Below are 14,437 nucleotides of genomic sequence, written 5' to 3'. Positions count from 1 at the left end.
CCAAAACGAACAGTTTTTTCTTCTTGCATTTAAAGGTCAAAGTATGGCTCCTTACGCGTGCGTGTGTTCTGCCTGTCCTCAGTTATATGGATGATGGTGGTTTAATGTCCCGGTGAGGGAGATGGTGCCTGAGCGCCTGGGAGAGAGGGCTTCCTCCACTCCGCGGCTGAAGGAAAGAGGAGGGACTAGAGCTGAGCGGGTTAATGTCCGCGGTGAGCTCAGGCGCAGCGGCACAGCGCAACATCCCCGCCGCTGACTTCTGGCTCCGCACGCTCTCCAAATACCTGCGAAGTCTCCCTATTTCAGCACGAGGCTCCCACTCTTTCCCCCCCCCCCCGGAGTCTCTCCACTCTTATTACCCGGGACCGCGCGGCGCACATCTCTCCGTCCTCGCTGCCTTTTTGCGCGCGGTCGCTGCTCCAAAGTGCCGCTGCGCTCCGCGCGTTTCTCCCATCTGCGCAGCGCTGAGCGTCAGCCGCCACCTCCGGCTGCTGCTGTTCGGGCTCAGGCATTAGTTTCGCTTTCCAACTCGGACTGAAGACCTGCAGGATTTTGGCTCATGGGGATTTAGTCTCGTGACATGCTGTCAGGACCCGGCGCCTCATTCGAGAAATGGTGAGTGAGTGAAATCATTTTATTCTGACGGATTCTCTGGTTTCTGACCTCCGCGGATGAGGTGACAGACTTCCCCACCTGTGACTCTAAAGCCAGCAGCCTTGTTGGCTCCTACATTTCATCGCATTCCAGTCAGTTTTGTGATGTTTGATGTATTTTAGTGTCTCTTCTGTACCCGGTGGGATATTTAGAGCATCAATCCCTCAACATGACATAACATTTGCCAAACTTTCAGCGGTAACGCGCACGTGTTGCTCCTGTCAGTCCGCCTTGATTTGAATTGCTTTTCCATACATCTGACCTGACCTGGGCTGTGCCAGGCAGGCAGGGCTGCACCCTTTCATGTCGATCAGTGAGCTATTGATAAGGAGGGCTGCAGATGCACAAAGTGTTCTGACTGCCTGCTGTCACATGCCGCGTGCGTGCGTGCTGGAGCAGGAGGCTGCGGCGAGCTGCCGGATCCAGTAAGTGATTGTCACTTATTCTGCTGGATTAGTGGAGTTTATAGCAATGTCGGATTGTTTTTCAATTGTCAAAATGAATATTGTAAAGTTGACCACCTGAATGGAAAGTGACTGTTTGAATGAAGCGAAGTGTTATGAGTCATAATTTAGAGAGATTCTCACACTGCTGCTGACCTTGAAAGTTCGGTTTCATCTTCGCACATTAAATTCAAGTACTGCAGAGTTTCTTCCAGAACAGTTCAGCCTCCTCTAAGAGGAAACTTTTCACCCTAACTTCGTGCATTTTGCCGTGCAGTTACCTAATGGCTTGGATTATAAAAATTAGGTAATATTTATGGATCAGTCACGCAGAGAGTCAGCGTGCCACAGCTCAAAGGTTCAGGTCCAATGTGTCGGCTTTATAATTCTCATTCTGTGGCTCGCCCACTATGAGAGCAGCCAGATGCCTGCTGATGGCTGAATTTTCCAGGACAATGACCTCAGGTGTAAGTGACTCTCTCACTCCTGAGTAAAGCCAGCTTTCTGATGTGCTGTGCAGCAGCAGCTCAGACTGCCTTCCTCTCCCACAGTCCAACAAGAAGAAGCTCTTCTCCAGCTGTGTCTGTGATTATATCAACTTTTATGGCTTTGCTTTACAAGTTGACCTCTGGCATGTGTTTTGGAGGCTGTATCTGTGCATGTACATGCAGTAGAGTCAGCACTGGGTTTACCAGCTTGGTTTCTTCGGTCTATGTATCTGAGAAATGGGCCAAAATGTGACGTTGATCCATAAAATGTTAGCAAAATATTCAAAATATTCATCTTTTCTTTTGTTTCATAATGAAAACATATATCTTTAGATGGAATATTGGGCTCTGGAGAATGTGTCATTAGTTTTTTTTACATTTTATGAAGTGCATTTTACTGGGAGAGAGTTTATCTGCTGTGGGATTACATGTGGAAGGGATGGAGAGGTAACTGACAGAACCTCAGCCAGCACACAGGGAAATAGCCAAATAAATCCTTAATCCTACTCTGGGTTTTCATTTCTTACTGGGAAAGTGTTAAATTAACTTTAGTTGGTAAATATAAATGCTTAGTTAGTGGAGGACTGTCCTTTTCAGCGAGTTAACAGTTTAAGTTAAGTTGTTAAGTTGTTTTTTTTTTGTTTAAAGTTGAGTGATTTTTGATCCACTAGAGGGCAGAGTTAATGATTCAGACAGTCAGAACAAACCTGAAGTCTACCAACTTCAGTCCAGAAGTCAGCTGTTTATTTTAGGGTTTTATAACTGCCTTTTAAAAGGAATATCTGTGCTTTTTGGTTCTGGAGGTTCGGCCTTGCTGCCCTCGGTCTTTCTCTGTCTCTGTCTGAGTTGTTTGAATATGTGCCTATGAGCTGATATATATATATATATATATATATATATATATATATATATATATATATATATATATGTAGGGTGACTTGATGTTTCAATTCAATTCAAAATGTATTTGTATAGCACATTAAAACAGCCTCAGCTGACCAAAGTGCTTCACAACAGCAACTGCATCAGAAGAGAGTCATCAATAAAAGCAATAAGAATGACTTCATCACAGATAAAAAATAAAATTTGAGATAAAATTAGCAATAAAATATCAATAACGGTAACAATAACAATAAAAGTAGCAAGCCAAGGTGAACTCCATTTCAGCTAGTGGAAGGCCAGGGAAAAGAGATGCGTTTCAGTCCGGGTTTAAACTGGCCTAAAGTTGTGTTTGACTTATTCTGAATCGGCTGAGAGCTTTAAAGAGCTGCAGAGTGTGTGTGTGTGGCTGGGAATAAGTACACTCTCAGAAATAGGGGTACAGTACGAGTCCTTTTTTGTCCCCTGAGGTACAATCTATACTAATGTACCCCCTAGGGTTAATTATTGGACCTAAAGGTACCTATATGTACCTTTTTGAGGGTCCAAAAGGTACATATATGTACTCAAGTGGTAAAAAGTACATATATATATTTTTTTTTCTACATGGTGGGGTACAATAGACAGTCTGTGTTAGGCTACTTCAGTATAAGGGTACAGAATTGCCACCAGAGGTACAAGATTGGTCTCTGTAGGGTACAAAACTATACCTTCTGAGGGTACTGCCCCAGTGGCAAGCCATCGTACCCCTAAAGGTTCAATTCTGTACTTTATTTTCTTAGAGTGTACCTTAAAATATAAATGTACTTTATTTCTGCAGCCCTTTAAAGAAAATCCTTACGGTGTACCAAAGTGCTTTACAGCAGGTGATAAATAAAGAGAAGAATAAGTAAAAACAAATAAAAACAATAAAAGAACAGTGAAAGCAATAAAATACAACAAAATCGAATAATTCAAATATAAATATAAATATTGAATTTATAATATAAATATAAATAATATAAATATTTATAATATAAATTTGTAATATAAATATTTATATTTATTTATGTAATATACATATTTCAATTAAAATAAGATAAAAGTGTCATCATACTACTGGGTATAAGCAATTCTAAATAAGTAGTTTTTAGCCTGGATGTGAAGAGGCCCAGGTCAGAAATAAGATCACTCTGGTCACTTTAGAGCTGACCAACTATTTTCCTGGATAATATGTGCTTATCCCAACGAGGGTTAAAGTCGGAGTGATCCGCTCTGTGTGGTTCTAAGCTATGGACGGTGTGAGTTGATGTGTGAGTGAGCTGCAGAGCAGCGATATAGGAGGTTTGGTAACACAGTCCGGCACACATTGTACAGAACAACAGGACACCCTGAGTGTGGCACATGAAGCCCAGTATATCACTCTGAGTGCTGACGCTCAGCAGTTTATCACCATGTACACTGAGGGACAGCATGACAGGCTGCATGCTGGGTAAAAAGAAACACTATCAGGTGCAGACGATGGCTGGTGGGATGTTAGGGTGGGTTTGCGCTTTTTATCGTGCAGCTGGGATTGTTAAAATGCAACATGCTGTGAAACACAGGCAGAGTGTTGAACGCAGCTTATCTTTTTAGCATTTAACCCTCAAGTCATCTGGAGTCTCCACATCAGGCAGGAGTCCATCTTGGCAGGCTTCATGCTGCATGTTTCAGGCCATTATTAAGTAAGAATATTAACACAGACTGTTAATTTATGTTTGCAAATCATAAGTTCTATCAATTCAGTTTTCTTTGGGCAGTTAGAATATACTTTTGTCATGTCTGTGGAGTTTTGCCACGTTTTTAGTTTCTGTTTCGTTCTTAGTTTTACGTTGGCTGTGTTCGAAACCGCCTACAACATACTGCATACTACATACTTCCATACTACATACTGCATACTGCATACTGCATACTACATACTGTATACTACATACTGCATACTGCATACTGCATACTACATACTACATACTGCATACTGTATACTACATACTGCATACTTAATACTACATACTACATACTGTATACTACATACTGTATACTACATACTGCATACTGCATACTACATACTTCCATACTACATACTACATACTGCATACTGCATACTACATACTACATACTACATACTGCATACAACATACTGCATACTACATACTGTATACTACATACTGTATACTACATACTGCATACTGCATACTACATACTTCCATACTACATACTACATACTACATACTGCATACTGTATACTACATACTGCGTACTGCATACTACATACTGCATACTACATACTGCATACTGCATACTACATACTTCCATACTACATACTACATACTGCATACAACATACTGCATACTACATACTGTATACTACATACTTCCATACTACATACTGCATACTGCATACTGTATACTACATACTGCATACTACATACTACATACTACATACTGTATACTACATACTACATACTGTATACTACATACTTCCATACTACATACTACATACTGTATACTACATACTACATACTGTATACTACATACTACTTACTGTATACTACATACTACATACTGCATACTACATACTGCATACTACATACTGAATACTGCATACTACATACTACATACTGCAAACTACATACTACATACTGCATACTACATACTACATACTGAATACTGCATACTACATACTACATACTGCAAACTACATACTGCATACTGCATACTACATACTACATACTGCAAACTACATACTACATACTACATACTACATACTGAATACTGCATACTACATACTGCAAACTACATACTACATACTGAATACTACATACTACATACTGCATACTACATACTACATACTGCAAACTACATACTACATACTGCAAACTACATACTGCAAACTGCAAACTACATACTACAAACTACATACTACATACTGAAAACTACATACTGCATACTACATACTACATACTGCAAACTGCATACTACATACTGCAAACTACATACTACATACTGCAAACTACATACTACATACTGCATACTGCATGCTACATACTACATAATACATACTGCATACTACATACTGCATACTGCATACTACATACTGCATACTTCATACTACATACTGCATACTACATACTACATACTTCCATACTAAATTCTACATACTACATACTGCAAACTACATACTTCCATACTAAATACTACATACTGCAAACTACATACTACATACTACATACTGCATACTGCAAACTACATACTGCATACTACATACTGCATACTACATACTGCATACTACATACTACATACTTCCATACTAAATACTACATACTACATACTGCAAACTACATACTACATACTGCAAACTACATACTTCCATACTAAATACTACATACTGCATACTACATACTACATACTGCATACTGCATACTGCATACTGCATACTACATACTACATACAGCATACTCATCGATCAGACAGGATGCAGATCGTTTACCCACAATGCATTTCGCTCTTGCCCGAACGAGTCATGTTTTGTTTTTTGTCACAGTTTAGTTTTTGATATCCGGCTCAGCCGCGCTTTTTGTGAAAACCTTTTTGAAAAATTTCGTTTTTTTGAAAGAATTCTGCATCCTTCCTCGCAGCCACCCTACCTGACAACTTTACTTATTTTGGAATCAAAATTTGTAATTCATTTTTATATTTGAAATTGTTTAGATTATTTTGGTAACTTTTAGACCCTCCCATTAATGAGAGAGATTAAGAACACATTAAAATGATTTTTTTATAACACTTTTTGAGCTTGTAAAATCAGATTAAGTTAACTTTCGTTTTTTAATATAAGTTGTAAGAGATTTTTAGTTATTGTTATGTTCATATTTTTTGTTGGAAATAAACTACATATATATTTTTTAAACAATCAAGTCGGAAGTGCGTGCAAGAATCAAACCCCCTGTTGCCACCCACAGCCTTTCTTAGAAAATGTAGTTTGGAAACTTAGAAGGCGATAAAAATATATATAATATATATAAATATATATAATTATTTTCAACTTAAAAAGGGCTTTTCTCCAGATGGGTTTTCAACAACGAGTTTACCAACTGGTGCCCCCAAAAATTGATCTGGTTTGTTGGAAGTTTGCTCCTGATAGACAGCAGCAGAATGATGACTCATACAGTTACCTACCAAGTGTTTTTTTGGAAGTTCATGGCGTTATTTATCCCACAGTGGGGAAGTTCGTGGCGTTATTTATCCCACAGTGGGGAAGTTCGTGGCGTTATTTATCCCACAGTGGGGAAGTTCGTGGCGTTATTTATCCCACTGTGGGGAAGTTCGTGGCGAGTTGGTCCCTCCCTTGAGAAAACTTCTACATTGCTGCTCGAGCACCAGGTGATGCACACACAAAGTAACTCCACAGTTTTAGCTTTCAAATGGACCTTTTTGGGGTTTTGATTCAATTCATTTTTATTTATATAGCGCCAAATACAACAAATGTCATCTCAAAGCACTTAAATAATAAAGTCCAAGTCAAGCCAATTGGAATTCAATTCATTGTAATCATAATTATTTATAAAATAATCCAATGAATTTATATGGAGCCAATTCAAAAACAATTTCCTGGCTAAGGAAACCAACAGATTGCAGTGAAACTTGTCTTCAGTCCTTGATTGGTCGCTCAAAGGTCTACAGAGCTGGAATCTCCAGGCGAGCCAACTATTGTGACGTAATTCTTCCTCCTTAAAGGGTGAGACCAGCGAGCGTAAACTTTGCTGGAGCTCCGGACTCCTAAATGAACTGCGCAGCCGGAGACATGTTCTCTCAGCTGGAAGCTCTCCAGAGAGACGCCTGGACGGATCTCAGAGGAGACGGAAAGTAAAGCAACGAATGCACTCTGCACATGTCCTGGTTTTGTTGTGACTGATGAGCGAACGCTCACTTCTGTCTGTCTCATCGGGGGACATCACATTAACTGTGATTAATTTAACATAACTCACCCGAAGCCTAAACGAAGGACTCACATTGAGAGTTATGGATCAACATGAAGTCAACATACTGGATGTCCCCAAATGAAAAGATACTCCACGCACTCACTTGTTGAGCTTATGCAATTGTCCGGCCCTTTTTGGGTTAATTGCTGAATGTTCTGGGCACAGATGCACAAACACAGACCAACTCGACACACTAAAGTGCATTTGCAGAGGATCTATAGTCACTTTTGTGCTTTACATCCACTGTGGCGTCACACCCGACAGGTTGGCACGAATCTATATGTTTTATATATGAATATATAATATATATGTTAGGGCTGGGCAACGATTAAAATGTTTAATCTAATTAATCACATGATTTCCCTGATTAATCACGATTAATCGCATTTGTACGCAGAATCCAAAAATGAATCCAAAAGTAGTGTATAGCTTTTAGCATTTAGTTTTATTTTAAATGTGCTGCCATATGAATGAAAGTGCCATAACATTTGTTGTGCAAACACACTTTTAACATCAGCATCTTTCTGTAGTTTTTATGTAGAAGCCTCGCTCCACTGTCTGTTTCCTTGAATGACTTGCTGCTATCAGTTGTGTGTTTTGCCTTTAAGTGATATTTTAGACTGGAACTACTACGCTGAGAAGACAATTCAACTTGGCAGTGTTTACAGATGACTTTGGTTCTGTCGACTCCGCCGTCTGGAAGAACTTTAAAATGAAAATGGCCGAGTAAAAGTTCCGTACCCTTCTCCATGTTTGGTGGATCCGCCGATTACTTTCTTTTCCTGTTCCACAGCAGACAGCAGCAGACTTTTACAAAATAAAAGCCTGTGAGCGACAGACTTTTACAGAATAAAAGCCTGTGAGCAACAGACTTTTACAAAATAAAAGCCAAAATAAAAACCAGGTTCGAGTCCCGCATCGGACGGCCCTGTGCTGCGTGTCGTTCCCCCTCTCTCAACCCCCTGCTTCCTGTCTCTCTGAACTCTCCTATCCATTAAAGGCACAAATAAATAAATAAAACCCGCGTTAATGCACAATAAAATATTTATCGGCGTTAAATAATTAACGCGATAATAACGAGTTAACTCGCCCAGCCCTAATAATATATAATAATAGATTCTTCTGATCTGGTTGATAACACGTTCAGTAAATGTTGGATTTATGGACCAACTACACAGTAAAATGTAAATCCAACATCCCGACGTATGGCAACACAATACCTGAAAAGGCTTACATTACCACTTAAATTAAACTTAACATTTCACCAGCTGACCCGACGAGCTCTGTTTGGACGGACTAAACCGCTCCACAATAATGAGGACCAGCATAAAAGATGGAATAAAAGCTGAAAAATGACTTTTTACTCAACACTTTTCTGTCTGAATGACCCATTTTGTTGAAAATCTGACACATGCAGCCTGGATCAGTGCAACAAACAGTGGAGAAGAGGCTCTTGATGCCTTTTGTCTGAGTCACCGCTGTTATTGCTGCCATCCTCAGCAGAGGGGCTGTTTCCTTAAAGGATGGATGCAGAGTGGAAGAGGGGAAATGAAGTGTCTAAAGGAGAGTCGGAAGTGTGGTGTAGGGACAGAAAGGGTGAAACTGCTGCTTTTAGGTGAGGGGGGGTTAGGTCCTGCATGTCTGAGGGAAATGGGTCTGATCCGTTTGGAGGCTTTAACTCAGCTCGAGGAACGTGAAAGAATTTACTCGCCTCCTTTTTGGCATTTTTCTTGCTCATTTCCCTTCAGCATTTTGGCCTGTATGCAGCCGGTTTACAGCAAATTCAGTCTTCTGTAAACAATGTGGAAAAAAGAGAAGTCATTGTGTCCGAGAACACTTCCAGAGGAATAACTCGTGTTCTAAAAGACAAACGCACAGAAAAGACATTCTAGGCAAGGCATCTTTATTTATATAGCGCATTTCATGTCACAGGCAATCAAAAAAATGGAAAAGCAATCAAAGAAGAGGGGAAAAAAGAAAAATATAAAACAATTAAGAGGATTTATAGAGGATTCTAGCACATCTGAGTTAATTTTCTTTACTTAACTTAAAGGGATAGTTTGCCTCTTTTGACATGAAGCTGTTATACATCCCATATCAGCAACATCATTTATTAAATTTGACTCATTAATTGATTGAAAATTGATTTTTTATTTTTTTTAAACCCCAGCCAACTAGCCGGACTACCTTCATCAACACCAAAACGAGGCTGGAACTCTGCTCACAGGACGCAGCAGGGGGTAAGAAGATGTTCAGAAATGATGTTGCTGATATGGGATGTCATACAGCTTCATGTCAAAAGAGGCGAACTGTCCCTTTAACTTCAGGCTTGTAGATGTTCCACATTTATTCATTCGAGCGTCAGAGCTGAGACGATGTACAATGCAACCCTAATTCAAGGGTTGCTGAACTTGATGAATCTTTTTAACGAGGAAACTTGTCCAGAAATGGATGAAAGATATTAACAAGCATCCATAATGATGCATCAGCAAAAACTTAAAGGTCAGCTGCAGTCATGACACACTGATTTTTTTTAAAATTTATTTAATTATTTTTCTTAAATTCTTGGTGCATCGTTTGTTTTATTTGATAATTTTCCACCAAAATGCTCTAGTTCGTTACAACTCGCGTCTTAATTGCTATGCTCATGCATTCAGGGTGTTATCAGCTGCTTAATTACTGTGATTCAGTTAAGAAATCACCTAAACTGCATAAGATGAGCAGTGCATTAGAAAAGATAAACACCAGCTTGAGCCAAACTTGTATGATGGAGTGGTTTTGATACTCTGGTGTCTCTTGCAGTGGATGTTGTTGGTCATTTTGTTGGTGTTTCCACATCTCAGCCTTTATTTGAGATAGAACTAAACCACACGATGAGTTTAACCTCAGAGACTCCAGCCAAATGTTATTCTGAAATGTCCCTTTAAAGATTAGCATGAGCAGTTGTCTCTTGATGTCATTTTTTAATTAAAACACACGGAGAAATGGTAAAATTCAGGTGATATTTCCAAGCCTACATTTTGCTCTCACACTTTTGGCTACACAAATAAAAACGCCAACAGTCGTTAAATCTTTCAGATATGCACTGCAGACATCATGCATCTGATGTGCAAACCAAGAATTTTTGTCCTCTACTTATCTGTGCATCAGGATTTGACTAAATGTGACCTTTTTCACTCCAAATAAGGTCAGATATTTGGAGTATGAATGGCTGCAAAAGCTGCAGAGGTCGTAAACGCGTCATGCTGGCAGTATGCTGGCATACCAAAAAGGAAAGGAAAAACTAGAAGGGGAAACTCCGTGTCAGAATACACAGAAAAATTAATACTCTGCATTTAATATTTTACCAATAAAATATTAAAGCGGCAGTAGGCAACTTTTTTTTAGTCATATTAGCTTGAACTGTCATGGGATTCTGGAAGTAGAATATTAAATAGGCTGTTTAGGAAAAATAACGAAATCTGTAGCTCCCTCTGAAGCCTGTAATCATGCTTACAAAAACCGAGCGCTCCCGGCTGTTTTTAACCAATCAAGTTACGGTGGAGGAATCCTACCTGTCAATCACGGCTTGTGCACACGCTGCTGAGCGTGAGTCTGCCCCAGCTTGTGTGCGCTCACACTGGTGTGAACTCACGTGCACAACCTCGTCCACAGAGGGGGAGGGGTTTGGGGGGCGATTCGGAGCTTGTTAGAGGTTGGGGGAGGGACCTGAAAGTTGTATCAGTTCGAATTTTCCGACTTTAGACTCGCAATTTTGAAAACTTGCCTACTGCAGCTTTAAACTACAGCTATTAAAGCGACTGCAGAGCTAAACCAGTGTTTCTGTGGTGGTTTGGGAGGCTATACTGTGGAATTTCCTTGGTTCTGTTCTGTAACGTCTGATTTATTTGTTAACACAAGCATTCAATCAGACAGACAAAAATACTAAATAATCATCTTTAGGCAAATTAGAGTTCATCCAATTGATAAAATAAATTAAAATTAATTAATTAATTACAAAATAGCTTAAATTAAAATAATCCAGGTAAATTCAAGAACTTCAATAAAAAATAAAAGAGACTTAGGAAATGTTTAAAACATATGTAACCCATATGTAACCTAAAAAACAAACATTCACCTATCCATGGGGGGAAAAACGAGTTTATGAAACTTACCGCTACATGTTTCCTCAAGTTAGATGTTGAGTTTCTGCTGAAATGTGCGTTTGTTTTGGTTGCCACAGAAGACACATAATGTAGCTGCTGTTTCTCACTCTTTGTAAGGTAAACATGCTTTCAGTATGAGGCCTCGTCTGCGTCTTCATTTCCCACCGTTGGTTCTGACATTTTTCATCTGTTTCTTTCTTTGTTTGCTACGACTGCTAATGCTAAAGCTAACCCGTCCCGCCGCTGAGATCGAGTATGGTCACGTGACCAGACTGCACGGCTGCGTCTGATTGGTGAAACACTCGTATTAGCCCAGATTTTGCTTGAGGAATGGACTAATTTTTCCAAAGCTTGGATGACCTGTTCTTTATGTATTAAAACAGTTTTGTTGTTCAACATTTTCATTATTTTGTTTCTTCCCTATTCTTTCTGCGGATGAAAAGACCAGGCAATCTGAATATTGGTGTCAAACTTCCTAGTAATTATTGTAAAATCCATTTTTTTATTCGAGGATTTGTAGTAATTATAAATTAAATTCTGCATACGCAGAGATGCTCAGCTTGAGGCAACTAAGATAGATGCTGCTGCACACACTAACAACACATGAGAGATGCAGTAAAAACTTTAAACTCTCTCTGATGTTCTGTCGGGCGCGTTTGAGCAGCTGAATAGTGGTAATTAACTCCATTCATCGGCTGTCATTTGCCTCTGAAAGCATCTTCAACCAGACACATGCAACCCATCAGAGCTCATCCAGAAATAATGGGTTAAAAAAAGAGAATATTCAGGAGAAAAATGTGTTCTTTTGTGGAATTGAACTGAAGCCAAATGTGGGGAAACTCTGAGGAGAACATTAGATGAGCAGCAGCTACTCTTTCCATATCTGCACAAGAAAGCATTTAAAAAGCATGAAAATGCTGAAAGTCAACTTAAAGGGACAGTTCGCCTCTTCTGACATGAAGCTGTGTAACATCCCATATCAGCAACATCATTTCTGAACATCTTCTTACCCCCTGCTGCGTCCTGTGAGCAGAGTTCCAGCCTCGTTTTGGTGTTGATGAAGGTAGTCCAGCTAGTTGGCTGGGGTTTAAAAAATAAAGCGTTTTGCTTCTCAGAACAATATGCGTTCAACAGAGTAATACATCACAAAATGGTTCTCCAGGAAAAAGTCAGACCTCACTATGGTCTAACAATGCCTGTTACGGTGTTTGCTGCTCAGAAGCAGGGGACTGCTCGCTCTGCGATACAAATTCAATTTATTATTTATTTATTATTTAATATATTTTTATAATTTGATAAATAATATTAAATTATTATTTAATAATAATAATTAAACAATAGTCATTATTTTAGTAATAATGTTATTATTAATAAAATAATAATATATTTTAATATATTTAAGCACCGGGTTAAAATAATATAATATTTTATAAAATTATGTAAAAATATAATATTTAAAAAAAATATATAAAATATATTTATACATGGCGCTAGCCGGAGAGAAAATAGCGATTGTGAGGTCTGACTTTTTCCTGGAGAACCATTTTGTGATGCAAATGTATTACTCTGTTGAACGCATATTGTTCTGAGAAGCAAAACGCTTTATTTTTTAAACCCCAGCCAACTAGCCGGACTACCTTCATCAACACCAAAACGAGGCTGGAACTCTGCTCACAGGACGCAGCAGCTGGGGCCACTTTGCATCCGTCACATCTGTACAACAGAGAAATGGTTATAAAGGGACAATAAGACATTTATTCATACATGCTAAACACAGTTAGCACTCAGTCAGACCTCCTGATACTCGCTGCTGTTTCCTTTCAGAGCAAATGTTTCTGAATGAGCCGTTTGAAGCAGTGGACGATGCTCACTTTGGGAAGATTGCACAACAGCTGATCCATGTAAACATTATATTTACATGTGTGTGCTGTCATTTAAAAATAGCTCCTGTGTGTAGCTTGCGTTGCCACGGTGACGGGGCCTTCAACATTCTTTGAGAGTCTGAGCTGAGAAATGCCCCCTGACTTTGTCTCAAACCTCAGACTGCAGCTGTTCCTGTGGTTTTTAAAGACGGCGAGGCTTTGCTGAACATGTCGGTGCGTCGTTTGTGTCACGGCAAAAACTGTGGAAATTACACCCAGAAAAAGCAAAGTTTTTAGCTTCGGGGAGACGCTGCTGCTCCTAGTTTGCAGTCAGTTGGGCAGGTGGAGGGCACTCCTGTGATTTAGAGGCTTCTAGTAGAAAAAGTGAAATTCAGTTGACTGTGAAAGTCACATTATGAGCGAGAGGACTAATTTCCCTACGATTTGATGGTAAAATTATGCCTGTGGGTTCAAATTTGTGGACACTGATATTAGAGAGTTTAAGTACAATATGTTGCAGGTAAGTTTAACATTAAAAGGAACAATTTCCAACCTAAGGAAAGTACTGTGTTGCCAAAACTAAAGGTAAAACTTAAAGTGCAGCCCATCCAATCGCTCATAAATCTCTTGAATTATATTCTTCTCATTGTGTGTCACTCAGTAAAGGAAAAGCTAAAGCTTTTACAGCTTAAAGCTACAGATCTTATGAGCAGGAAAGAGGGATGTTAGTAGAGCAGGCCCGTCTCATCCAGCTGCAGAGGGAGGCTATGACGCCGGGCTGGTTGTGTTTAAAACACCTGAGGATGAAGCTGCCTCTGGCCCCAGGCCCTTTCTCTCTCTTTTTATAGAATTTATTATGTTTAGAAGCAAAGGAGTTCTAAGATATAGAAGTGCGTAGTGAAACTGTCCCAAATCAAATGTTTACCAGTTTTAACAGCTGAATATCCTCCATCAGAACTTTAACACCACA

At 39.4% G+C, this 14,437-nt stretch overlaps 1 protein-coding gene across 2 annotated transcripts in view; it reads left to right on the top strand.

Moving 5' to 3' along the window:
• Positions 1 to 210: 210 nt before the first annotated feature.
• The window catches only part of htr4 (5-hydroxytryptamine receptor 4), a 222,487-nt gene continuing 208,260 nt past the window's right edge, over positions 211 to 14,437 (top strand). For both annotated transcript variants that reach the window (XM_075482008.1, XM_075482009.1), the window contains exon 1: positions 211 to 615. The gene's annotated coding sequence lies outside the window, so the exon portion shown is untranslated. The remainder of the gene's footprint in view (positions 616 to 14,437) is intronic.

The sequence above is a fragment of the Odontesthes bonariensis genome, chromosome 13, assembly GCF_027942865.1.
Source record: "Odontesthes bonariensis isolate fOdoBon6 chromosome 13, fOdoBon6.hap1, whole genome shotgun sequence".
NCBI classification, from domain to species: Eukaryota; Metazoa; Chordata; class Actinopteri; order Atheriniformes; family Atherinopsidae; genus Odontesthes; species Odontesthes bonariensis.
This window is presented reverse-complemented; position numbering and strand designations above follow the sequence as displayed.